At 49.6% G+C, this 24,567-nt stretch overlaps 1 long non-coding RNA gene across 1 annotated transcript; it reads left to right on the top strand.

Moving 5' to 3' along the window:
• Nucleotides 1-1,897: 1,897 nt before the first annotated feature.
• LOC140409631 (uncharacterized) lies at nt 1,898-23,642 on the top strand. The gene is made up of 2 exons (XR_011940447.1): nt 1,898-2,151; nt 22,647-23,642. It is a non-coding gene; the product is annotated as an uncharacterized lncRNA (long non-coding RNA).
• Nucleotides 23,643-24,567: the final 925 nt, after the last annotated feature.

The following is a 24,567-nucleotide window of genomic DNA, read 5'->3' as shown; positions in this document are numbered from 1 at the left end:
GGAACATTCCACTTCCAATCTCACCTCTCCGATCCTTTTTTCCTTGCCCTGATCTCCTTTTACCTGTGGATGAATTGCATATGTAAATGTTGTTTATAGAGAGTGATGCGCAATCAATTACTCTCGAGACAAGGTGAGTCATAACTGATCGGCGTTAATCAGCTAGAACTGTACCCAGCAGCTTCGATACAGAAAGTGAAGGCCGCTGGGATGGCATTGGTTCTTATACTCCGCCTCTCAGGGCGGAGCTATGTACATTAGCCGATGGTAGACTCCTAGGTCTAGCCAATGGGCATCCACCTCTCAGGTACTGCAATACCTGGTATTACCACAGAGAGGGAACTTCTAAGCAAGGGGAGAGGTGGAACTGTGAGCTGGTCCTGGCATGAAACCATTTCAAAGACCTCTGAAAATACAGGTTTTAATATCCATTGGATTTCCCCCATTGCACGAGGCTGCAACCTTTTCAATGAGAAAAATCCCACAGCGTAGCTAGTTGTGATATCCCCATCACTAAACAGAGTACCAAGTTGTAGACTGACACTCCAGTGCACTACTGTCAAAAGTATCACCTTGCAGAAGAGATGTTAAACCAGTCCTCAATGTGGATGGGAACATTCTCATGGCATTATTAGACAAGGGTGTCCGAGCTAACATTTATCCTCCCAGCATTACAAAAAAATAGATTCTTTGGTGATGATCACATTGCTGTTTGCGGGAGCTTGCTGTGCCTAATTTGGTTTCCGCATTTCTTACATTACAACAGTGACTACATTTCAAAAATACATCTTTGACTCGAAATGGTTTCTGGGTATAGCTGAGCTTGTGGAAGGTGTTATTGTTGGGGTATCTGTAGAGTGTTACGATCCCACTACAAAAACACCAGACAAGTCGGACACTTGTTAGAATCTGGTTTGATAGACCATGGGCTGGGATTCTCTGAAATCCCGACCAAGTGTTGACACCGACGTCAAAACGGGCGCGAGTGACGCCAGCATCAACGGGCCTCCAGGCCCAGTCATTCACCCCTTCCTCGGGGGCTAGAACGGCGCTGGAGTGCTATCCGCTGGTCCGGCGCTGAAAGCCAGTGCACCACGTCTGCCGCCAGTCCGCGCATGCACGTGGGTTGCCGTCTCCGCGTCAGCCTACCGGGCAATATGACGGAGCCCTACAGGGTAGGCCCCGATCGTGGGCCTGGCCACCGTGGAGGCCCCCCCCCGGAGTCGGATTCCCCCCCCCCAAAACCAGGACGACCCCCGAAGTCAGAACTCCGAGGTCCCGCTAGGTGGGACCATACATAACCCACGCCGGTGGGACTCAGCGGAACTTGGCGGGCACTCGGCCCGTCGAGCACGGCGAATCGCCGGGGGGGGGGGGGGGGCGCTTTCAACTGCCCCCAACCGGCGCGGTGGCGACCGTGCGGTCCCGATTGGCGCCAATTCTCCGGTCGACAGCCCGGCGGCGGAGGGGCGAGGCGCAAATCTCGCCCCCCCCCCCCGCGCTTCTCCGACCCGGCGTGTGGTCGGAGAATCCCAGCCCATGACCTTTCAAAGAATATAATTTGTGAAAGACCCAAGGATCAGGAAATAAGCGGCAGGGTTCTAAGACTAAATTGAAATGCCCAAAGAATCTTTACGATATAAACGTGAACAAAACCAGTGCAAGCAACACTGATTAAACCGGTACACTGAGCAAATATGATAATGATTATAAACAATATGAGTCTCGACCTTCAACTCAATGCCGCAGACTTAGCCAAGCTTAACTTTTCTATTCCCTGTGACAGGCTTTCAAACATACTTGCACGCTGGGAGGCAGATTTTTTTCTTCACAGTCTTATATATCGGCCAGAGCTCGGGTCTGTGGTGCATTATCTCCAATACAACCTCCTGGTCCAAGTATAGGTGTCACTGATGAGCCCACCTCACAATCCACCAGACACCCCTCTTCACAGAATGACTTGGTCCGACCCAGCTTTCTGCTTAAACACAACAGACTGGATGTTTGCAGTCATTACCGGGCCCCCACACTGGAATCATACACCCATGTCAACAAATGCACCCATGGCGGCATGGTGCCAGAACAGCATGATGCATGACTGGTCTCATAAGGTGTGCACTAGGTGGGCATCATTCCAAGAGGAGCTCAGAGGTAAGTGTAGCACTCATGGTGCAGCTTTGCACTCAGGGGTGATGGCGATGCCAGGGTAATGACAGGATGGTGCCGAGAGTGCCATTGGGGGGCGGTGGGGGAGAGCTGCAGTGAGTGAATCTTGGTGGAGAACGTTTCCTGCCTCTGCCTGATGTGCACCAGGGCAGCCTTTAAAAATTGTGCCTGGATTTTTGAAGCATTGAGGTGATGGCGTGGTGGGGGAATCACGAGACCCCCGCCAGTGACATATTGTGGAATGCTTGCCAGCTTTCTTCTTGCATATAACAGGTTATTCCAAACAGACCTGTAATAATAGTAATAATCTTTATTATTGTCACAGGTAGGCTTACATTAACGCTGCAATGAAGTTGCTGTGAAAATCCCCTAGTCGCAACATTCCAGCGCTTGTTCGGGTATACTGAGGGAGAATTCAGAATGTCCAATTCACCTAATGAGCACGTCTTTCAGGACTTATGGGAGGAAACCAGAGCGCCTGGAGGAAACCCACACAGATACAGGGAGAACGTGCAGACTCTGCACAGACAGTGACCCAAGCTGGGAATCGAACCTGGGACCCAGGCGCCATGAAGCAACAGTGCTAACCACTGTGCTAACGTCCCGCCCATAAACTAATTATTCTTTGCATTCAAAATAACCCAATACATAACTGGGACACATATGAATAATTTATATTTCTAATAGAGTTACCATCCCTCTCTCTGGTTCTGCGAAGAAACTCCGTTAACCCAAATTAAAGTCTGTGATGTTGGTAGAAAACACATTTAGGTTGGTCACTTTGGAGCTCTTCTGGTGCCTCGAACCAGCACTGCACAACCTTCTTAAGCGGATTCTCCCGCTTACGTTTCTGTTTGTATGCTGGGAGAAGGAGCACCGTCTTATGGTCCGTGTTTCAGAAGTGTGGTTGGGGAATGGATTGGTAGACGCCGTTGATTTTCATGTAGCAGTGGTCGAGTGTTGCCGTCCGTGGTGGGACAGGAGATATGTCTTGTGGAATTTTGGCAGTACACTCTTGAGGTTGGCCTGGTTGTAGTCGCCAGCCACGATGAACAAGGACTCGGGTGTTCTGTTTCATTGTTATTCATAGTGGTGTACAATTCGTCATCCCTTTTCTGAAATATCTTTTCCCCCTTTCATTTCAGGTTCTGTTACCCGATTCCTCCAAAAATAAAATATATTTCATATTTTCACGCCATTTCTGGGGAAGATCTCAAACCGCTTTCTCGCCGGGAAAATAATGTTACAGCTCGCTCGTGAGATTTAATGACCATAATGGGATTTGTGACTGTGGCAAACAGGTGGTCTAAATTTCACCCAACATGATTAACATGTTTAATCTGTGTTCAAACTATTTTATGCGTTTGGGTGACACTGGTCATTGGCGCCTGAATGGGAATGTTTTTTTTAACATAGTGAAGGTTTTAACAGATATTTAGTTCTTTATCTCACCTCATTTCAACATGGCTTCTGAGATCTGCCCATGGTAAATATAGGGTTGGCATGGAGGATGTAAGGGCCAAGAATGATGGCATGAGTTGGCATTAAGTTGGTCAGGGGCCACGAGGGTGAGTGATTGACATGAGTTAGTATAGGTGGCATGGATGGGTTGAATTGGATTTGTTTATTGTCACGTGTGCTGAAGTACAGTCTTGTTCTGCGTACAGTCCAGACAGATCATTCCATACATGGAAAAGAAAACATGGGGCATACGGAAGTGCCATTGGGAGTGGATGGGGGTGGGTGATGGGGTATTAGCAGCACAGACCAGAGGGAATAAAGAGAGACAAAACAACGAACATAAAGTTCCAGACAACAAACGCAGGCCTTTTACACAACACACCTTGGCATTTAGTAGCGCCTGCATCGAGGGGCAGTGAGCCAGGAAATTTCCTGACTTTGGGCGTCAAAGATCCGGGTGAATATCTTCTTAGCTGACTCGGTTTTACACTTTGTGTGTTGGCACTCATGTAAAGCACCTTGGGACATTTTATTATATATGAGATGCTATATAAATACAAGTTGATGTCGTAGTTGTTGTTGTAGACAGCAATTGCTGTCAGGGTATTTGAAACTGATCAAGGCAGGTTTTGGGGGCCTAGTTCGCAGGATGGCCTTAGAGAGGAATGCAGGCCTTTTGAGCACAGATTTTCAGGTCAGAAACACATTCACCTCATTATAGGAATTGCTTCAACTTATGGCTTGGCCATAACCAAAGTATCGATCCTCAGGCTCAGATTTTAACGCGGGTGGCACGGTGGGTGGCACAGTGGTTACACTGCTGCCTCACAGCTCCAGGGTCACAGGTTCAATTGCAGCGTCAAATGACTGTCTGTGCGGAGTTTGCACTTTCTCCCTGTGTCTGTGAGTTTCCTCCGGGTGCTCCGGTTTCCTCCCACAGTCCAAAGATGTGCAGGTTAGGTGGATTGGCCACGCTAAATTGCCCCTTAGTGTCCAAAAGTTAGGTGTGGTTACTGGATTACGGGGATAGTGTGGAGGCGTGGACGTAAGTAGGGTGCTCTTTCAGTGGGTCAGTGCAAACTCAATGGGCCGAATGGCCTCCGTCTGTATTGTAAATTCTATGCTTCAATGATTCTTTGATTCTGTGCTTCCAACAGGGTATCTGAACAGACGAGGGAGGTGAGGGAAAAATAATGGATGAGACCTGATTGTGGAGTTCCACTCCCATTCCCAGTGCCCTCAATTTAGTTCCTTTCTCTCTCCATAGATGCTGTCAGACCTGCTGAGATTGTCCAGTATTTTCTGTTTTTGTTCCTGAACTACCTCACTGAGCCTGTAACAAGTATTGCTTCGTTGACACGACTGAGAAGAGAAACCTTTGTTCAGTTGACAACTTTACGATTCTATAATAAGCTACTTTTCTGTGACCTCTTTCGTCAATGGCACGATGTAACTTGGTCCATTTATTTGCACAAGTTAAATGCTTCTGTTACTGATACCTTAAAGGTCTGGTTGACCGACACTTCCATAGAGTTGTGGCATCGATAGTAATTTGAAAAATATATTTTGAATGTGTTTTTTTGTGGCAGTTCCACACATACCATTATTACTGCAGGATTCATTAGTTCTGTGCAGAGTGTGCACTGGGGGAATGGGCATGGAAGTCACACGAGCTGGCATGAAGGGTATTAAGGTATGAAGTATGGAGTGGATGGGGCATGAGTTGGCGTGGACATTATGAAGGCTCACAGGGGTGGGGGGAGAGTATGACTTTGCACGCAGGGAGCATAGGTAGTGGGTGGGAGTGTGAGGGGGCATGAAGGGTGAGGGCTAGAGGGACTAAAATATAAGCAAACAGCTGGAACAAAGTTCCAGAGAACAGGCCTTTTAACCAGCCTGCCCGGACACTCGGCTGCCCATGTAACTGACTCCAATCTAATTCCAGAGCGGTGGGCCCAACTCCATCCTACACCCATTCCCCAGGAGTGGAAAGTCTTTCTGATGGCGCACTTTCTGCCGAGGCAGTTCCGCCGAGTCGAGAAATTTCACGACTTGAGATCCTCATCTCCAAGACAAAAGTCTCCATCTTAGTCTCCTAACCAGTCAACATTCCTCAACCAACAGCCTCCGACACAGATTAATTGGGCCTTCATCTCAGTGTTGCTAGATTTGATGCACGCAAAACCTTTCACTGCGCCATTGAGACTGAGAAGTCCTTCACTTTGATTTGCCGCATCTTTTCATCTGTATGCATTTAAAAAAACATATCACATTGAGGCAAAAGTGATTGAATTACCAGCACATAAAACACTCCTCAGTATCACTGGTGCTGCTGTATCTATTGGGAGCATTGCCGGAAATGCGGATAATAAAATATTAATAACATGTTTCGCAAAGATGTTCCTGACTCACTTTAATTGTTGGTGGGAGGTGTTTCTAAAATAAGAAAACGTAACTCCATTCTGAACAAAATACTTTTGTCAGACAATAACATCACACGCCATATGGTTGACAATGTGAAGGATTTCGTGAGCAATCCCAAAGGCTACAATTTTTTAATGCTGCTGAGTTTACAGAAATATTCCCGTAACAGCAGTTCACACCTCTAACTCTTCAGTCAATGGGAGTGTTGCTGAAGCATCTTCGGATTAAAAGAAATCGGGTTTCCCTTTTCTCTGTCTGAATGGGCACTTGTTTCATTCAGCATCTGATTTACGAGTCATCAGTCAATTCCTCGTTGCATGAATGCGGCTAAATTGACGCCTCTCATGTGAACTCTTTGAACTCTGACCCATCCTGGGAGGTGGCAGTCTTCCTGGACTGATTTGGATTTGTTTGCTTTCACGTCACACTCTGTGACAGGTGGACCTAGGAACAAGAGTAGGTCACCCTGGCCCTCAAGCCCGCACTGCTATTCAATTAGATCATGGTTGATCTTTATCATTTTCTTTTTAAAATCTTTTTATTGGCTTTTCTCAGATTTATAAACAGTTGTTACTTAGATACATTACATTTTTCTTGCCCGTGCTAATTTGCTTTATTTTACAGAGAGGTTTGTTTTGTCCTTAATTTCACGAACTTTATGTACATTTTGCTGCTCTCTGGCTCGGTCATTGATATCCCCCCCTTCCTCCCCTCCCCCCCCCCCAATTGGTTTCAGCACCCTTCCTCTTCTCTTGCGGTTTACCCATTCACCCCCACCACCCCCCCCCCCCCCCCCCCCACCACCACCTCCCACCCCCCACCCAGGGTTGCGCAGTCCTTTGGTTCTTCATCTATTTTTTCCCCCCTGGCTACTTACTCCTTGTTGCTGGCCTCGAACAGGTTTCGGAACAGGCCGACAAACTGCCCCCAAGTATCCAGGAGGCCTTCCTCTGATCCTCGGGTGGCGTACTTAATCTTCCCCAGGTGGAGAAATTCCGAGAGGTCAGCGAGCCAGCCTGCAGCTTTGGGTGGTGCTGCCGGTCGCCAGCCGAGCAGGATTCTCCGGCGTGCGATTAGGGAAGCGAAAGCAAGGGCGTCGGCCCCCTTCCCCATGTGTAACTCTGGGTGCTCCAATATCCCGAAGATTGCCCCTATTGGGCATGGCTTCACCCTCACCCCCACAACTTTGGACATTGCCTCGGAGAAGGCTGTCCAGAACCCCGGTTGATCTTTATCTGAAATCCATTTTTCTGCCTTCATTCCTTGAGCCTTCGTGTCTTCACCCAACAACAATCCATTAATCTCAGTTTAAAAATTTTCGATTGACTCCCAACCTCAACAAATTTCTGGGCTAAGAGTGTTTACCCAATAAAAATCCTTTACTTATCCCAAACACCTCAATTAGATCATACTTTGATCTTCTGTACGCAAGGGAATAAAAGCCTAGCTGTGCAATCATTACCCTTTTGGCCCCGATCCTATCCATTCAACCTTCCCCCTGTGAAGTAATCTTCGTGAATCGTTTGCGTGTGATAAAGATACAGAACATGTAGCTTTCTGCCTGCAATATTAAACCTAAATAACAAAACTGTTCGCTTAAAATTATCTGAAACCTGCTGAACTTGAATGATTAGGCCATCAGTCCACTGTATTATGAACAATGTTCTGAAATTCTGTACTGGCACTGAATCAGTGTTGTGATGGTTCCCACCTCTACCACATGTTCAGGCAGCGAGTTCCAGATACCCACCACCACTGGGTGAAAGGTTTTTCCTCAAATCCCCTCTAAATCTCAGGCCCATTACCTTAAATCTATGCCCCCTAATTATTGACCCGTCTACCAAGGGGAAAGATTTCTTCCTTTAGTAAGGGCCCTTCCTGTTGATTCCCTTATTTCCTATTTCTTTATTTTTGCTGTTTTCATTTTGATTCATGGCTGCTTAATGGACATATTACCTCTAAGTCGAGCAGGGGAGATGAGGAATCCAAGAGTTACAAAAGAGAACACTGTGCTAGCCTTTGGACCGGAAGAACTCAGACTTTACGGCACCCGAGAGATCGGTGGAACCCGGTTCGATTGGTTGGCTGGTGGCCTATGAATTGGCCAAAAGGCCGTATTCTGCCCGGTAACAGGCGGTGATTGGATTCTGCCAGGTGGGATGATTTCTCCGAGAACCAAGGAAAGATTGTTGAGTCTCTGGATGTTCAGAGGAAAGAAACTGTTATATCTCTTTTTCTCTCTCTCTCTCTCTCTCTCTCTCTCTCTCTCTTTCTCTTGTGTTTTCTCCAGAAAAGTTGCATAGCTGTACTTGGAATATGAATGAATCGACAGTAAACTGTTACAGACTGAAAACAAAACCTCTAACTGAAAGCCTACACTGAAGGAAGGTGTGCTACAAGACAACCATCTGAAAAAAAACTTTTATCCCTTTTCATTATTATTTTACACTCCTCTTCTCCCCTTTGTGTGTGTTTGTCTGTCTTGTGTGTGTGTTTGTGTGTGTAGAGGGTGGCGGGCAAGTTAGATTGCAGGTTAGAGATTAGATGACTGACATCTTTGCATCCTCATTGGCTACAGGTGAGATCCCAGAGGACTGGAGAATAGCTAATGTGGGACCGCTGTTTAAGAAAGGTAGCAGGGATAATCCTGGCAACTATAGGCTGGTGAGCCTCAAGTCGGTAGTGGGTAAATTATTGGAGAGAATTCTCAGGGACAGAATTTGTTCCCATTTGGAAACAAATGGGCTCATAAGCAATAGACAGATTTTGTGAAGGGGGGGTTGTGCCTCATAACTTGATCGAGTTTTTGAGGAGGTGACAAAGATGAATGATGAGGGCGGTGGATGTTGTTTACATGGACTTCAGTAAAGCCTTTGACAAGGTGCCTCATGGTAGTCTGATTTGATTTTGATTTGATTTGATTTATTATTGTCACATGTATTAATATACAGTGAAAAATATTGTTTCTTGCATGCTGTACAAACAATGCATACCGTACCTAAGGAAGGAAGAAGAGACTGCAGAATATAATGTTATAGTTGGAGCAAGGTGTAGAGAAAAGATCAACTTAATACGAGGTAGGTCCATTCAAAAGTCTGATGGCAGTAAGGAAAACTGGTACAAAAAGATGAAGTCACACGGGATCAGAGGGGATGTGGTAAGATGGATACAGAACTGGCTCGGTCACAGAAGGCAAAAGGTAGCAGTAGAAGGGTGTTTTTCTGAATGGAAGGTTGTCACTCATGGTGTTCCACAGGGATCTGTGCTGGGGCCGCTGTTGTTTGTAGTGTACATAAACGATTTGGAGGAAAATGTAGCCGGTCTGATTAGTAAGTTCGCGGATGACACCAATGTTGGTGGAGTGGCAGATAGTGTTGAGGATCGTCAGAAGATACAGCAGGACATGGATAGGTTGGAGACTTGGGCAGAGAAATGGCAAAAGGAGTATAATCTGGACAAATGTGAGGTAATGCATTTTGGTAACATAGAGGGGAAATATATTGTAAATGGCAAAACTCTTCTGAATATAGAAAGTCAGCGTGATCTGGGCGTGCAGGTCCACAGATCTTTGAAGGTGGCAACACAAGTGGACAAGGTAGTCAAGAAAGCATACGGAATGCTTACCTTCATTGGACGGGGCATCGAATATAAAAACTGGCAATTCTGGTCACCGCACTACCAGAAGGATGTTGAGGCTTTGGAGAGGGTGCAGAGGAAGTTTACTAGAATGTTGCCTGGTCTGGAGGGTGTTAACTATGTGGAGAGGCTGAATAGACTTGGACTGTCTATTCTCTCCAATAATTTACCTACTTTCATTGGAAAGACGGAGGTTGAGGGGTGACCTGATAGAGGTCTACAAGATTATGAGGGGCATGGATAGAGTGGATGGGCAGGCACTAGTTCCCAGGATAGAGGGGTCAGTCAACAGGGGGAATAGGTTTAAGTCCATGGGGCAAAGTTTAGAGGAGATGTGCGAGGCAGGTCTTTTTCACAGAGGGTGGTGAGTTGGAACGCGTTGCCAGGGGAGGTTGTGTAAGCAGATATATTAACGGCATTCAAAAGGCATCTTGACAAACACATGGATAGGATCGGTGAAGAGGGATACGGCACAAGGAAGTGCTGAGGGTTTTGGCAAAGGTGGTATCATGACCGGTACAGGCTTGGAGGGTCGAAGGGCCTGTTCTTGTGCTGTCTTGTTCTTTGTTCGTTGTTCTAGATGATAGTTAACCTGTTTTATTTGCTGCATATTTAATTATAGTTCTTGTTATTAACAAAATGAACAAATTAAAATTTACAAACCTGGTGACTGTAGTTATTGGGCAGCCAAGAACCAAAGACTTTGGGTGTTCTTCTGAAAATTATTTACTTATTTCAATTGTGTTGCGACTCTGGGTCAATTGGAGTGGTAATTGACCGCACACTATCCCCGGGGCGGGGGGTCATCACACAATTTGGAGGTTCAGGTCTGTGATGTTTGGAACAGTAGATGGCGATGTTTGAGTTACAGTACAGATTAAAAAGAGACACCAGGGGCGAAATTCTCCGGAAACGGCGCGATGTCCGCCGACTGGCGCCCAAAACGGCGCCAATCAGACGGGCATTGCGCCGTCCTAAAGGTGCGGAATGCTCCGCATCTTTGGGGGCTGAGCCCCAACATTGAGGGGCTAGGCCGACGCCGGAGGAATTTCCGCCCCGCCAGCTGGCGGAAACGGCCTTTGTTGCCCGCCAGCTGGCGCGGAAATGACATCTCCGGGCGGCGCATGCGCGGGAGCGTCAGCGGCCGCTGACAGTTTCCCACGCATGCGCAGTGGAGGGAGTCTCTTCCACCTCCGCCATGGTGGAGACCGTGGCGGAGGCGGAAGGGAAAGAGTGCCACCACGGCACAGGCCCGCCCGCGGATCGGTGGGCCCCGATCGTGGGCCAGGCCACCGTGGGGGCACCCCCCCCCCGGGGTCAGATCGCCCCGCGCCCCCCCCAGGACCCCGGAGCCCGCCCACGCCGCCTTGTCCCGCCGGTAAGGTAGGTGATTTAATTTACGCCGGCGGGACGGGCAATTTATCGGCAGGACTTCGGCCCATGCGGGCCGGAGAATCGAGCGGGGGGGCCCGCCAACCGGCGCGGCGCGATTCCCGCCCCTGCCGAATATCCAGTGCCGGAGACTTCGGCAACCGGCGGGGCGGGATTCACACCAGCCCCCGGCGATTCTCCGACCCGGCGGGGGATCGGAAAATGTCACCCCAGGTTTGTAGTGGTCTAACTGGAGGCTGCTAAGATCTTTCTCCAGGTGGACGACTTGCCTTTGGTTTACTTAAAGGGGCTACGTAAAGAGAAGCTAATCAAATTGGAAGGTGAATTAAAAATAGAAGTGCCAGCTAAAGCTAGGAAGGTAGAGATAATTGAAGCAATTACTCAGAATTCAAATTTGAAAGAAATGCCAGAAATATAGCCTGGATCATATAGAATTAGCTAAAATTCAGTTCCAAATGGAACAATTAGAAATGCAGCAAAGAAATAAAGCTTTTCTACTGGAAATGGAAATGAGGGGGTTAGAATAGAGAGAGAAAAAGCAAAAGCACCTTCTCTGCTCGAAGGAAAACAACCCCAGCCTAACCAGCCTCTCTTCGTAGCTGGGGAGGCAGAGAGGCAATGGTATTGTCACTGGACTCTAATCCAGAGACCCAGGGCAAGGTCTGAGGACCCAGATTTAAATCCCACCATGGCTGATGGTGAAATTTTAATTCAATAAATAATTATTGATTGTTGTTAAAAACCCATGTGGTTCTCTAATGTTCTGCCATCCTTACCTGATGTTACCTCCCAAACACCCTCTGAAATGGAAAGGGTTAGGGATGGGCCAACGATGCCCACATCCTGTAAATGAACACCAGAAAATGCTCCAGCATCCTGGTGGAGGAATATCCTCTGCACCCTTTCGAGTGAAATCACATCCTTCCTATAGTGTGACCAAAACTGCACACAGTGGGCGAAATTCTCCCCCAACGGCGCGATGTCCGCCGACTGGCGCCAAAAACGGCGTCAATGAGACGGGCATCGCGCCGGCCCAAAGGTGCGGAATGCTCCGCATCTTTGGGTGCCGAGCCACAACATTGAGGGGCTAGGCCGACGCCGGAGGGATTTCCTACCCGCCAGCTAGCGGAAATGGCGTTTGTTGCCCCCCAAGCTGGCGGAAATGGCGTTTGTTGCCCCGCCAGCTGGCGCGGAAATGCAGCGCATGCGTGGGAGCGTCAGCGGCGGCCGACAGTTTCCCGCGCATGTGCAGTGGGGAGAGTCTCTTCCGCCTCCGCCATGGTGGAGGCCGTGGCGGAGGCGGAAGGGAAAGAGTGCCCCCACGGCACAGGCCCGCGCGCGGATCATTGGGCCCCGATCGCGGGCCAGGCCACCGTGGGGGCACCCCCCGGGGTCAGATCGCCCCGCGCCCCCCCCAGGATCCCGGAGCCCGCCCACGCCGCCTGGTCCCGCCGGTAAATACCAGCTTTGATTTACGCCGGCGGGGCAGGCAATTTCTGGGCGGGACTTTGGCCCATTCGGGCCGGAGAATTGAGCGGGGGGTCCCGCCAACCGGTGCGGCCCGATTCCCGCCCCCGCCCAATCTCCGGTACCGGGTTTCACGGCGGCCAACGGCCATTCTCCGACCCGGCGGGGGGTCGGAGAATGACGCCCAGTATTCTAGCAATGGACGAACGGGTGTTTTGCACAATTTTTGCATTTATATTATAAACCCTGACTAATAAAGGCAAGTATCCCATATGTCTTCTCAACCACCAATCTGGCCTGCTGTCTTCAGGGACCTATGTACATGTGGTAATCACCACTGTTGTACATATTAGAAGATGTGTGGTAAGACATCTTCTCGTGCAGATATGGGGGTAGTCCCTGCCTGCTGGCTCCACCCAGTAGGCGGAGTATAAATATGTGTTTCGCCAGCTGCTGTAGGAGGCCACACATCTTAGAGTAATAAAGCCTCAGTTGTATTCAACTCACATCTCTGTGCAATTGATCGTGCATCAATTAATTACTCTAAGATTTTCAGAAGATGGACCTCCGCATCAAGACGGATCGCCTGCAGCTGGATCCGCAATCAAGCGACGCCAAAAAGGACTTTCAACACTGGCTAACTTGTTTTGAAGCTTACATCAGGTCTGCACCAGACCCAATCCCGGAAGCTCAGAAGATCCAGATACTCTACTCGCGGCTGAGCTTCAACGTCTTTCCTCTTATCCAGGACACGCCGAATTACGCCAAAGCCATGGCGCTACTGAAAGAGAATTACGCCCAGCAGACGAAAACTCTTCGCCAGACATCTACTCTCTACTCGCAGTCAACCCCCTGGTGAGTCCGTAGAAGATTTCTGGAGTGCCTTAATTCCTCTGGTCAGAGACTGACTGTCAGGCCGTCACGGCCACGGAACATTCGAACCTCCTCATGCGGGACACCTTCGTTACGGGGATAGGGTCAGACCGCATACGGCAGCGACATTTAGAGGGGGCCACGCTCGACCTCGCAGCAACAAAAAAACTGTCGCCTCGCGCAATATTTAGGCCTACACCACCAGCCGCGCGGCCCACCCCTCCTACACATCGTGGACTCCGCAGACAGCTGCCCCACCGGGGGCCTCAAGCAGCCAATACGCCTGTGCCACGCGCCAGCCACCAACCCCGGGGCCCCCGATGTTACTTCTGCGGGCACCCCCGCCAACGCTGCCCGCCAACGCTGCCCGGCCCGCACTGCCCTTTGCAAGGCCTACGGCAAGAAGGGGCATTTCGCAGCGGTGTGCCAGGCCCGTTCGTCGCCGCTATTGCCCCGAACCCCCTCACGTACGGACAATGGATGCCGCCATCTTCACCCCCCCTGGACCATGCGCGGCCAGTGGGCGCCGGCATCGTGTCCACCCCAAGATCATCAGGCGCCGCCATCTTGTCTTCCCCACGGCACATGGGCACTACCATTGTTCCAGGACCCGTGCCCCTCAGGCACCCCATCGTTCGACACCAGTGACGACCAGCCACGACTCGCCTCAGTCACGATCGACCAGTCTCGCCCGCACAATCTAGCCACCGCATCGACAAGAGTGAAGATCGATGGGCACGAGACCTCTTGCCTGCTGGACTCGGTGAGCACCGAAAGCTTCATCCATTCAGATACGGTAAGGCGCTGCTTCCTTGCGGTACACCCCGCCAATCAAAGAATCTCCCTGGCCTCCAGATCCCACACCGCGGCGATCCAGGGTTACAGTATTGTCACACTCATGGTCCAGGGCGTGGAATTCAGCGGCTTCCGTCTCTACGTCCTCCCCAACCTCTGCGCTGCCCTGCTACTCGGCCTGGACTTCCAGTGTAACCTCCAGAGCCTAACATTGAAATTCGGCGGGCCCCTACCACCCCTTACTGTGTGCGGCCTCGCGACCCTAAAGGTCGTCCCACCTTCCCTATTCGTAAAACTAACCCCGGATTGCAAACCCATCGCCACAAGGAGCAGACAGTACAGTGCCCAGGACAGGACCTTCATCAGGTCTGAGGTCCAGCGGCTGCTTCGGGAAGGCATCATCAAGGCCAGAACAGCCCCCGGTGAGCCCAAGTGGTCGTGGTGAAAACTGGGGAGAAACACAGTATCGTGGACTACAGCCAGACTATCAATAGGTACACGCAGCTCGACGCGTACCCCCTCCCACGCATATCTGATATGGTCAATCAGATTGCACTGTACCGGGTCTTCTCAACTGTAGACCTCAAATCGCCTACCACCAATTCCCCATCCGTAAGGCGGACCACCCATACACTGCCTTCGAGGCAGACGGCCGCCTCTACCATTTACTCAGGGTTCCCTTCGGCGTCACCAACGGGGTCTCGGTCTTCCATAGGGAGAAGGACGAAATGGTCGACCGGTACGGGTTGCGGGCCATCTTCCCATATCTAGACAATGTCACCATCTGCGGCCACAATCAGCAGGACCACAATGCCAACCTTGCTAAATTTCTCCACACCGCCACTCTCCTAAACCTCACCTATAACGAGGAAAGGTGCGTATTCAGCACGAACCGCTTAGCCATCCTCGGCTATGTGGTCCAGAACGGAGTTCTGGGGCCCGATCCCGACCGCATGCGCCCCCTCATGGAGCTCCCCCTTCCCCACTGCCCCAAGGCCCTCAAACGCTGCCTCGGGTTCTTTTCATACTACCCCCAGTGGGTCCCAAACTACGCGGACAAGGCCCGCCCAATCATCCAGTCCACCCTTTTCCCCCTGACGGCAGAGGCTCAACATGTCTTCAACCGTATTAGAGCCGATATCGCCAAGGCCACGATGTCCGCAGTAGATGAGACGCTGCCCTTTCAAGTGGAGAGCGACGCATCAGACGTCGCCCTAGCCGTCACGCTCAATCAGGCAGGCAGGCCCGTGGCATTCTTTTCCTGCACCCTTCATGCCTCTGAAATTTGGCACTCCTCCGTCGAAAAAGAGGCCTAAGCCATCGTTGAAGCTATGCGGCATCAGAGGCATTACCTGGCCGGCAGGAGATTCACTCTCCTCACTGACCAACGGTCGGTAGCCTTCATGTTCAATAACACACAGCGGAGCAAGATCAAAAATGATAAAATCTTGAGGTGGAGGATCGAGCTCTCCACCTACAACTACCAGATTTTGTATCACCCCAGCAAGCTCAATGAGCCCCCAGATGCCCTATCCCGAGGTACATGTGCCAGCGCACAGGTGGACCGACTCCGGACCCTGCACGATAACCTTTGTCACCCGGGAGTCACACGGTTGTACCATTTCATAAAGGCCCGCAATCTGCCCTACACCGTCGAGGAAGTCAGGGCAATCACCAGGGACTGCCAGGTCTGTGCGGAGTGCAAACCGCACTTCTACCAGCTGGACCGCACGCGCCTGGTGAAGGCCTCCCGCCCCTTCGAACGCCTCAGCGTGGATTTCAAAGGGCCCCGCCCCTCCACCGACCATAACACGTATTTCCTCAGTGTGGTCGATGAATACTCCAGATTCCCCTTTGCCACCCCATGCCCTGATATAACGTTTGCCACCGCCATCAAAGCCCTCAACACAATCTTCACTCTGTTCGGCTTCCCCGCCTACATCCACAGTGACAGGGATCCTCATTCATGAGTGATGAGCTGCGTCAGTTCTTGCTCAGCAGGGGTATCTGCCTCCAGCAGAACAACCAGCTGTAACCCCAAGGGAAACGGGCAAGTGGAGAGGGAAAACGGGACGGTCTGAAGGGCCGTCCAGCTGGCCCTACGGTCCAGATATCTCCCGGTCTCCCGCTGGCATATGGTCCTCCAGGATGAACTGCACTCCATTGGGTCACTACTGTGCAACGCCACTAACAACACACCCCATGAACGTCTCTTTGTCTTCCCAAGGAAGTCCACATCCGGGCTGTCGCTCCCGACTTGGCTCACAGCTCCAGGACCCGTCCTCCTGCGTAGGCACGTCCGACTCCACAAGGCGGATCCGTTGGTTGAAAGGGTGCAGTTACTCCACGCTAACCCCCAGTATGCCTATGTAGCGTACCCCGACGGCTGCCAGGATACTGTCTCCCTCAGGGACCTGGCACCAGCAGGTTCGACACTCACACATCCCTCCAGGCCGGCTCCACCCCCCCCCCCTCCCCCGGCGCACCCAGCAGCAACCCCCCCAGGACCATCCGTCCTCCCCCTGCCCACGCCCGAGAATGAAGAAGATTTCGGCATGCTCCCGGAGTCACTGAGGACCAGACCAACACCGGATTCACCGCCACCAACGCCACATCAAGGCCCCGGACCGGCTAAATCTATAATTGGTTCGGGACTATCAAACCACCTTGTACTGGACTTCAGAAAGAAATATTTTTTTTCCCTTCTGTATATTAAACTTGCTCTGTATATAGTTCTCCACCACCCCTGCCGGACTCATTTTAACAGGGGGTGAATGTGGTAATCACCACTGTTGTACATATTAGCAGATGTGTGGTAAGACCCTGGTTACGCTGGTAGTCCCTGCCTGCTGGCTCCGCCCAGTAGGCGGAGTATAAATATGTGTGCTCCCTATACAGCAGCCATTTTGCCAGCTGCTGTAGGAGGCCACACATCTTAGAGTAATAAAGCCTCAGTTGTATTCAATTCTCATCTCTGTGCAATTGATCGTGCATCAGGACATATACACCAAAGTCCGGGAAATTTATCCACTTTTAAGTGCACTAAAACTGTTAACACCTCCTCCCTCTCAATGCTAATCTGTTCAACTATATCATCACAGTCCCTCTCCCTGATTTCTATACTTAGGCTGTCCTTCTCCATAGTGAACGCAGATGCAAAATATTAATTTAATACTTCACCACGTCTTCCAACTCCAGACACAGAATGTCACTTTGGTCGCTAATGGGCCCCACTCTTTCCCTGGTTACCCTCTTGCCCTGAATATACTGAAAAACATCTTTGGCTTTTCCTTTCTTTTTTTTCCTTCATCCAATTCTTTACATCCCTTGGCAGCCAAGGCTCTCTGGACATTGTGGTCCCACCCTTTACCTTTACAGGAACATATTGGCTTTGCACTCTCTCTATTTCATTTTTGAATGACTCCCACTACTTTGATGTGGATTTTCCCACAAGTACTGTGGCAGAGTGGTTAGCACTTCTGCCTCACTGCACCAGAGACCCGGGTTTAATTCTGGCTTTGGATGACTGTCTGTGTGAAGTTTGCACTTTCTCCCCATGTATGTCTGGGTTTCCTCCCACTTTCCAAACATGTTCAGGATTGGGCTTTGGTAGGGTGGTCTTTCAAAGGGTCGGTGCAGACTCGATAGAGCTGAAAGGCCTCCTTCTGCATTGCGGCGATTCTATTCTCTGATTCTACATCAGCTGTGAAACACTTTCGGACCTCAGGTCATCTTAGGTGTTGTAGAGATTCCTCAGTCGGATCCAAGGAAAGTAGGAAAAAACCCAGTCAGAGCCTCCCTAATTTCCATCCTTGCTTCCTTCTGTAACCTAGGGTGCATCCCATCCAAACCAAGGGGCTACTTTGAGGACAGCAAACCTGTTGAGTACGTTCTCTTTCTCTTTTTCCATCCTTCTCCAACACTACCACTGCATCCTTCTTTGTTGCTGCATTGGCAGCATCCCCTTCTCCACTGTGAAAACAGATGGAGAGTATTCATTTGATAACTCATTCATTCAATGATTCATGTGCGCTTTTCCCAAAGGCAGGTTCTTGGCTTAGGATTGGCTTATGTATTGTAGCCACCTAAAATGGCTGATCCCCGAGTAAAATGGCCAAACCCCGATGTAAAATGGCGAACTAAAGAGGCTGATGGGAAAATCAGCCAACAGGACTTAAAACTGACAGCTGCAGGCAGAACAGTGTATTCGGCTCTGGGGAAGTCGGCCAGACCGATACCTGCAACCATTAGCAGCACATCAACCCAGCCATCTGCAGTTTAATCGGCCATCCCCGGGAACAATTGCTACAAATTAGTAATTGAAAGCCGATCCAGACCTCTCGGCGCCTGCAGTGGCGGAGACAAAGAAAGGTGGACGACTACCCCCCGATCAAGGAATCGCCCCATTATTGGAGCATATCGAACCCAGTGATTGGGACCAAGTCCAATCACTTGGGACCAGGGTCAAGGTCCGCCCCGAGAAGCGGGAAGCCCCTAGGGACTATAAAAATAGGGGCCAAGTTCAGATCGACCCTTCTTCTCCTGCTCGCAACCTTCGAGAGACCCTTCGACGAAGAACAAGTAAGTTTTACTCCAGCGATCGCTACCAGATAGGTGTTCCAGACTATCGACCCGTACCAGCCTTTTTGAATCCCGCAGGCCAGACCTAATTCGATAGACCATTTGTTTCCCTGACCTGGTGGGCCATCACCAAAGTTAAGTCTTGGCCTTTAGTGGTAGGTAATAGTCTAGAAGTAGGATTATTGTGTAAGTATTTATTGCTGTATATAATAAATGATCGTTGATTTAACATTTACTAAGCGGTGTGCTGTATTATTAATCATTACTTGAGCTTGAACCACGTGGCGGTATCAGAAAGATACCTGGCGACTCGTGAGCAAAGGTGACAGAATTAGAGCTAATAAAACTAAGGCTAATAAGAGCAACAGTATTGTCCCATGTTGCTTTTCTCGACAGTGGTTTGCCCTTTGTTGGAAAGTGAAAGGTGGTTAGATGTACCCCGACCGGTCTTGACCAGTTTATAGGAACCCTTTTCAACTCAGGCACATTACGCAGTGAGATAGACAAAGGGGATAAGAGTCAGGTGAAGGTCCAGCACAACTTCATTGAATACCTTATCAAGGAAAAAGAATATTTATCAGACTCTACTATTGTACTTTAATTAAACTCTATCGAACTCTAACAATCTCTTCACAGAACTCTTCAATAAATAATCTCAAATCTGCACTAGCTATCTACTTCTGACACACATTTCCAAGGATTCACTACACTCTATCCACAGGACCCGATCACTGTATTTGAACTGTTTGTCTGAAAATACTGGTAATACCTGTTCAGGAAGGCTGGGACAGGCTGTTCCTCGGTCTTTGAGGGTTGTTTCAGGATCTGCAGTTGTCGATTTGGGCTTCCCCTCTTGTCTAGGGCTGGTTCTAGTCTTTGGGTCATCTCACCGGGATGGTCTCCTAGTCTGGTCGGTCTGATGATGCTCACCATGAGGTACAAGGAGCTGGAGATTTTGTGCTGCTTCGCTGCCAGTCGAAGGTGCTCTCTGGAGACACCGTTGAAGAAGGAGCAAAAAGCAGATGGCGCTGGAGTTCCAGGTTGCCCCTTTTACCCCCTGTTCCCGCTGTCGTGCCCTTTTGCAGATTCTGGGGCCTACATCCAATACTGGCATCGGGTAGGGGCAGGAAGATCCAATGAGGGACTACTTTCCATATTTGGAGGTCACAGAACATGGCTTTGAACCTTCAACTGTAAAGTGCTGTCCTTTTCACGCTATGCCTCTGGCCTCCGACTGAGCTGGGTGCCACCAAGCTTGTGTAGCATTCTTATAACAATTGGAAGGCCCCTTCGGACTGGCAGTGCCCTCCCCTCACGGACCGGGGAGCTCCAACCTTCTTCGCACCAACCCCCATAGCCTACTGCCTGACACTGGGATCCGACCACCCCCAACAAAGGCATCTCCTACCCACCCCCTCCCCGGGGCCCCTGGTACATACCTGAAATTCTAACTCGGGACTTAGTCTCAGGCACAGTGCTGTAGGACCTCTTTCCGCCAGAGCTTCCATTTTCAGAGGTTGCAAGGTCTGGGGCTGGATTCTCCCAAAATGGGACTATGTCCCCACGCCGGAGTAGAAACGCTGGAGTTTTACTCCAGTGATTCCTGGAAAAAAGATGAACTAATTCAGTGCCCTGCAGGGGGCTAGCAGGGACCGGAGTAAATCTCGCAGATTTACAGACCCCCGCACTTTCGGTTCAGAGTCCGCACAGGCCCACGCCGGCGGCCTCCAGCCGCTGCTCCGAGCTCCACGGCGAACCCGAACTGTCGAGCTGGACCACATAAATTAGAGCCTCATGATCGGCCGTGCACCCGAGCATCTAACCGCGTGAATGTAAACCCCGACCGCCTATAAGGTCCCACCCCCCGGTGTCCGATCCCCCCCGCACCCCCCGCACCCCCCCCCCCCCCCCCCCCCACCATGGCGGCCGTGGACTGAGTCCGGAGCCGCCACGCCAACATCCCAACTGGCAATCGGTGGTTAGTTCCACGTTGTCGGGAACTCGGCCGGTCGGGAGCAGAAGATCGCCGGGCGGGCCCCTGGCAATGGGCAGCCAGTCGCGCACCGTACTCCGCGATCACGCCGATTCTCGGGTCCCGGAGAATCACCAGACCGGCGCCGAGCCCGATTTCGGAACGGGGCTGCAGAGAATCCAACCCCTGGGCTTTAATTTCTTTTTGAGAATTTATTAAATCCTCAGTTTCTAATACAGGAATGGTTGAAGTTGCAAATATAGAAGCTTTCGTGATATTGCTAACTATAACTTATCAGGGAGCTTGGCGAGCCTCTAATTTCCCGTTGCTTTCATCATGGCAACGCCTTGGCCAATCACAGTCGACTTGCCAGCCAATCAGAACCCCTTTCTCCTGCAGCATAAATTATTGTGGCATTCTTGTATTTGTCCTGGTGAGTGTACAATGAGAAACTTCCTCAACAGGTCTCTCTCTTGAACAATGTTTAAGCCCTCCACGACTAACCGACTGTTAATCTCTTAATTAATCATTCTAACAGTTTTCTGAAGGAGATTTCCAATCCGTGCTGCCAGCAATTGGGGCAGTTCTGCCCAGGGATGGCAGGGAAATTTAAATAAAGCGTAGACGAGCACCCTCTATTTTTAGGCCACCATTCTGCAGGTACTGCTTCATGAAGCGCAATGGAATATTTTATTCACTGGAACTGTCTGTTGTGTTCTGTGATCTTCTCTTTGCAATGAATCTACAGAACTGCTGGTGACTTAACTAGAATGATGATTTATTGATGTATCAGAATTGCTATACGGACCAAGTTATCAGAGAGTTACATTAAACTATCATTATGTGCTGGTGTATGCCTTACAGCCTTCTGCCAATAGTTGGATGTCACATGACTGATGTCTGACGCCACTTGCTGGTCGGAAGTCGCATCGCTGAATGCATGCAACATTGTGCACAGGCATATCACCACACTGTCCATGCAGTAACTGATCAAAGGAAGAAGGCATAGTATTTCCATAGCAACTTTCATGACCTTATTGCACTTTACAGCCAATTAAGTACTTTGGATATGTAGTCACTATTGTATTGCAGGAAACTGAGCAGCCAATTTTCACACAGCAAGGCCCTGAAAATGAGGTAGACGTCGAGACAAGCTGTTTTTATCCCATTGGTTAAGATTGGCCAGGACACCAGGGAAGAACTTCCATGTTCTTCCTCAAAGTCACATCATGCGATCTTTTAGCCTGAGTTGATGGATGTGGTTGAACTTATGTCTAAAGGATCGTGCAACATCCCTTCAGTACTGTGCTGGAAGTCAGCTTTTTGTGTTCAACTCCCTGGAGTGGGACTTGAACCCACAAACTTCAGGCTTGGAAGCAAGGGCGTCTCAGCCTGGTGGATACCACAAGGTAAAGAAAGATGGCAGAGGCTGTCCGTGGAAATCCATAGCACCGAGTGTCCCTTCCCCCACTTAGAGTGCATGAAGAAATGTCACAACCTCACCAGGGCTGCAAAGCTAAGTGAGCTGTCAGCTTAAATAACCTGACAGCTGCAGAGAAAATTCCTCATTCCATGTCCTAAGTGTAGAGGTTCAGCATCTATGGGTTTTGACAGAACACATATTGTACCTTCCACCAGTCAAACTGACCCATGGACAATAACAGCTTTCAACTTTAACATTGAAAAGCATCCCTTGGCATAATAAAAGAAAAATCCGCTTAACATACCATAATATCTTAACCTGCCTGCATGTTGTGACGAACTATCATGCTCAAACACCTCCGACTACTTCAATGCACTCTTTGAATGCTGGCGGTCAATTGAAATAAGGTTCCAAGGACGTTGCGGTTATCTGATATTGATGAATTATTTTTTGCAGGAAAAAATGGCAAAGAGAACTGCAGCTGAAGGCCACAGTGGATTGATTCAGGCAATTAGCCAGCAGGATGAACAAGCCATGGATATCATAGAGAAGAACTCGTCTCTACCTGTGGGAGGACAGAGGTCTGCAGGCAGTTGGCGATGATCAAGTCATACACGGACACTGATTTTGATTCTGAAAATAGAGTCCATGAACTGAATTTGCATTGAGTTACAAAGAGTCGACAGTGCAAAGGCCGGCCATTCAGCACAACAGATCGATGCTAGTTTTTATGTTCCTCGTAACCAGACTGTTGCTTGACAGCGCCAGGGTCCCAGGTTCGATTCCCGGCTTGGGTCACTGTCTATGCAGAGTTCTCCCCATGTCTGCGTGGGTTTCCTCCGGGTGCCTCAGTTTCCTCCCACAAGTCCCGAAAGATGTGCTGTTAGGTAATTTGGACATTCTGAATTCTCCCTCTGTGTACCTGAACAGGCACCGGAGTGTGGTGATTGGGGTTTCTTCACAGTAACTTCATTGCAGTGTTAATGTAAGCCTACTTGTGATACTAATTACGATTATTATTAGAATCTCTGCATGGGGCAGCACGGTGGTGCAGTGGTTAGCATTGCTGCCTCACGGTGCCGAGGTCCAAGGTTCGATCACGGCTCTGGTTCACTGTCCGCAAGGAGTTTACACATTCTCCCCGTGTTTGCGTGGGTTTCGCCCCCACAACCCAAGGATGTGCAAGCTAGGTGGATTGGCTACGCTAAATTGCCCCTTAATTGGAAAAAAAAATGATTGGGTACTCCAAATTTATATAGAAAAAAAAGAATCTCTGCACCTCTCTTTGACTAACGATATCAGCATATCCTCCTATTTCTTCCTCCGTCATGTATTTATCCCACTTCCCCTTGTCATTGAAACTGCAGCACATGATGATAATAACAGACATTTGTGGCAAGTCATTTAGCTTTACTGCTCTGGCAAGGTCATTAAACCTCTTTCTACATCGCACGGGCATTCTTGATGTTATGGAGATGTTGCTGACTGGCTGGATTTATCACCTTTCACATATCACAAATTAACACATGGACAAATCTTTTACCACCTGAGCAAGAAGTGCTGAATTGGCACAAATGACGAGGTGGGATTACATGGATAGGGTGGGGGATTCTCCCTGGTAGAGTGCTCTTTCGGAGGGTCAGTGCAAATGGTCCGAATGGTCTCCTTCTGTACTGTAGGGATTTTATGATCCTATGATTCTGTGAAATCAGGTAACAAGAGCTCTTTTAAAAACTAAAAGACGATTTAGAAGGGCTGGTCTGATGGGCAGAGCAGTATAAATGAAAAGTGTGAGATGATGCATTTTGGAAGACTAACAAGGCAAGGGAGTAGATAATGAATGGTAGAAAGTACAGAGGACCAAAGGGTCTTTGGGGTGAATGTCCAGTTATCCCTAAAGGCAGCAGGACAGGTAGATAAAGTGGTTAAGAAGGCATATGGAGCGGCGGCACTGTGGCGCAGTGGTTAGCACTGCTGCCTCACGACACCGAGGATCAGGGTTCGATCCAGGCCCCAGGTCACTATCCGTGTAGAGCTTTTACATTCTTCCCGTGTCTGCATGGGTTTCACCCCCGTAACCAAAAAGATGCACGGGTAGGCAGATTGGTCACACTAAATAATTGATTGATTGATATTTATTGTTACATGTACCGAAGTACAGTGAAAAGCATTTTTCTGCGGCCAAGGGAACGTACACAGTACGTACATAGTAGACAAAAGAATAATCGACAGAGTACATTGACAGTGGTGCATCAACAAATAGTGATTGGTTACAGTATAGGGCAGCATAGGGCATCGTGAATAGTGTTCTTACAGGGAACAAATCAGTCCGAGGGGGAGTTGTTGAGGAGTCTTGTAGCTGTGGGGAAGAAGCTGT

This window comes from Scyliorhinus torazame, chromosome 3 (genome assembly GCF_047496885.1).
Source record: "Scyliorhinus torazame isolate Kashiwa2021f chromosome 3, sScyTor2.1, whole genome shotgun sequence".
NCBI lineage: Eukaryota > Metazoa > Chordata > Chondrichthyes > Carcharhiniformes > Scyliorhinidae > Scyliorhinus > Scyliorhinus torazame.
Note: the sequence above shows the minus strand (reverse complement) of the source record. Positions and strands in the feature narration are given on the sequence as shown.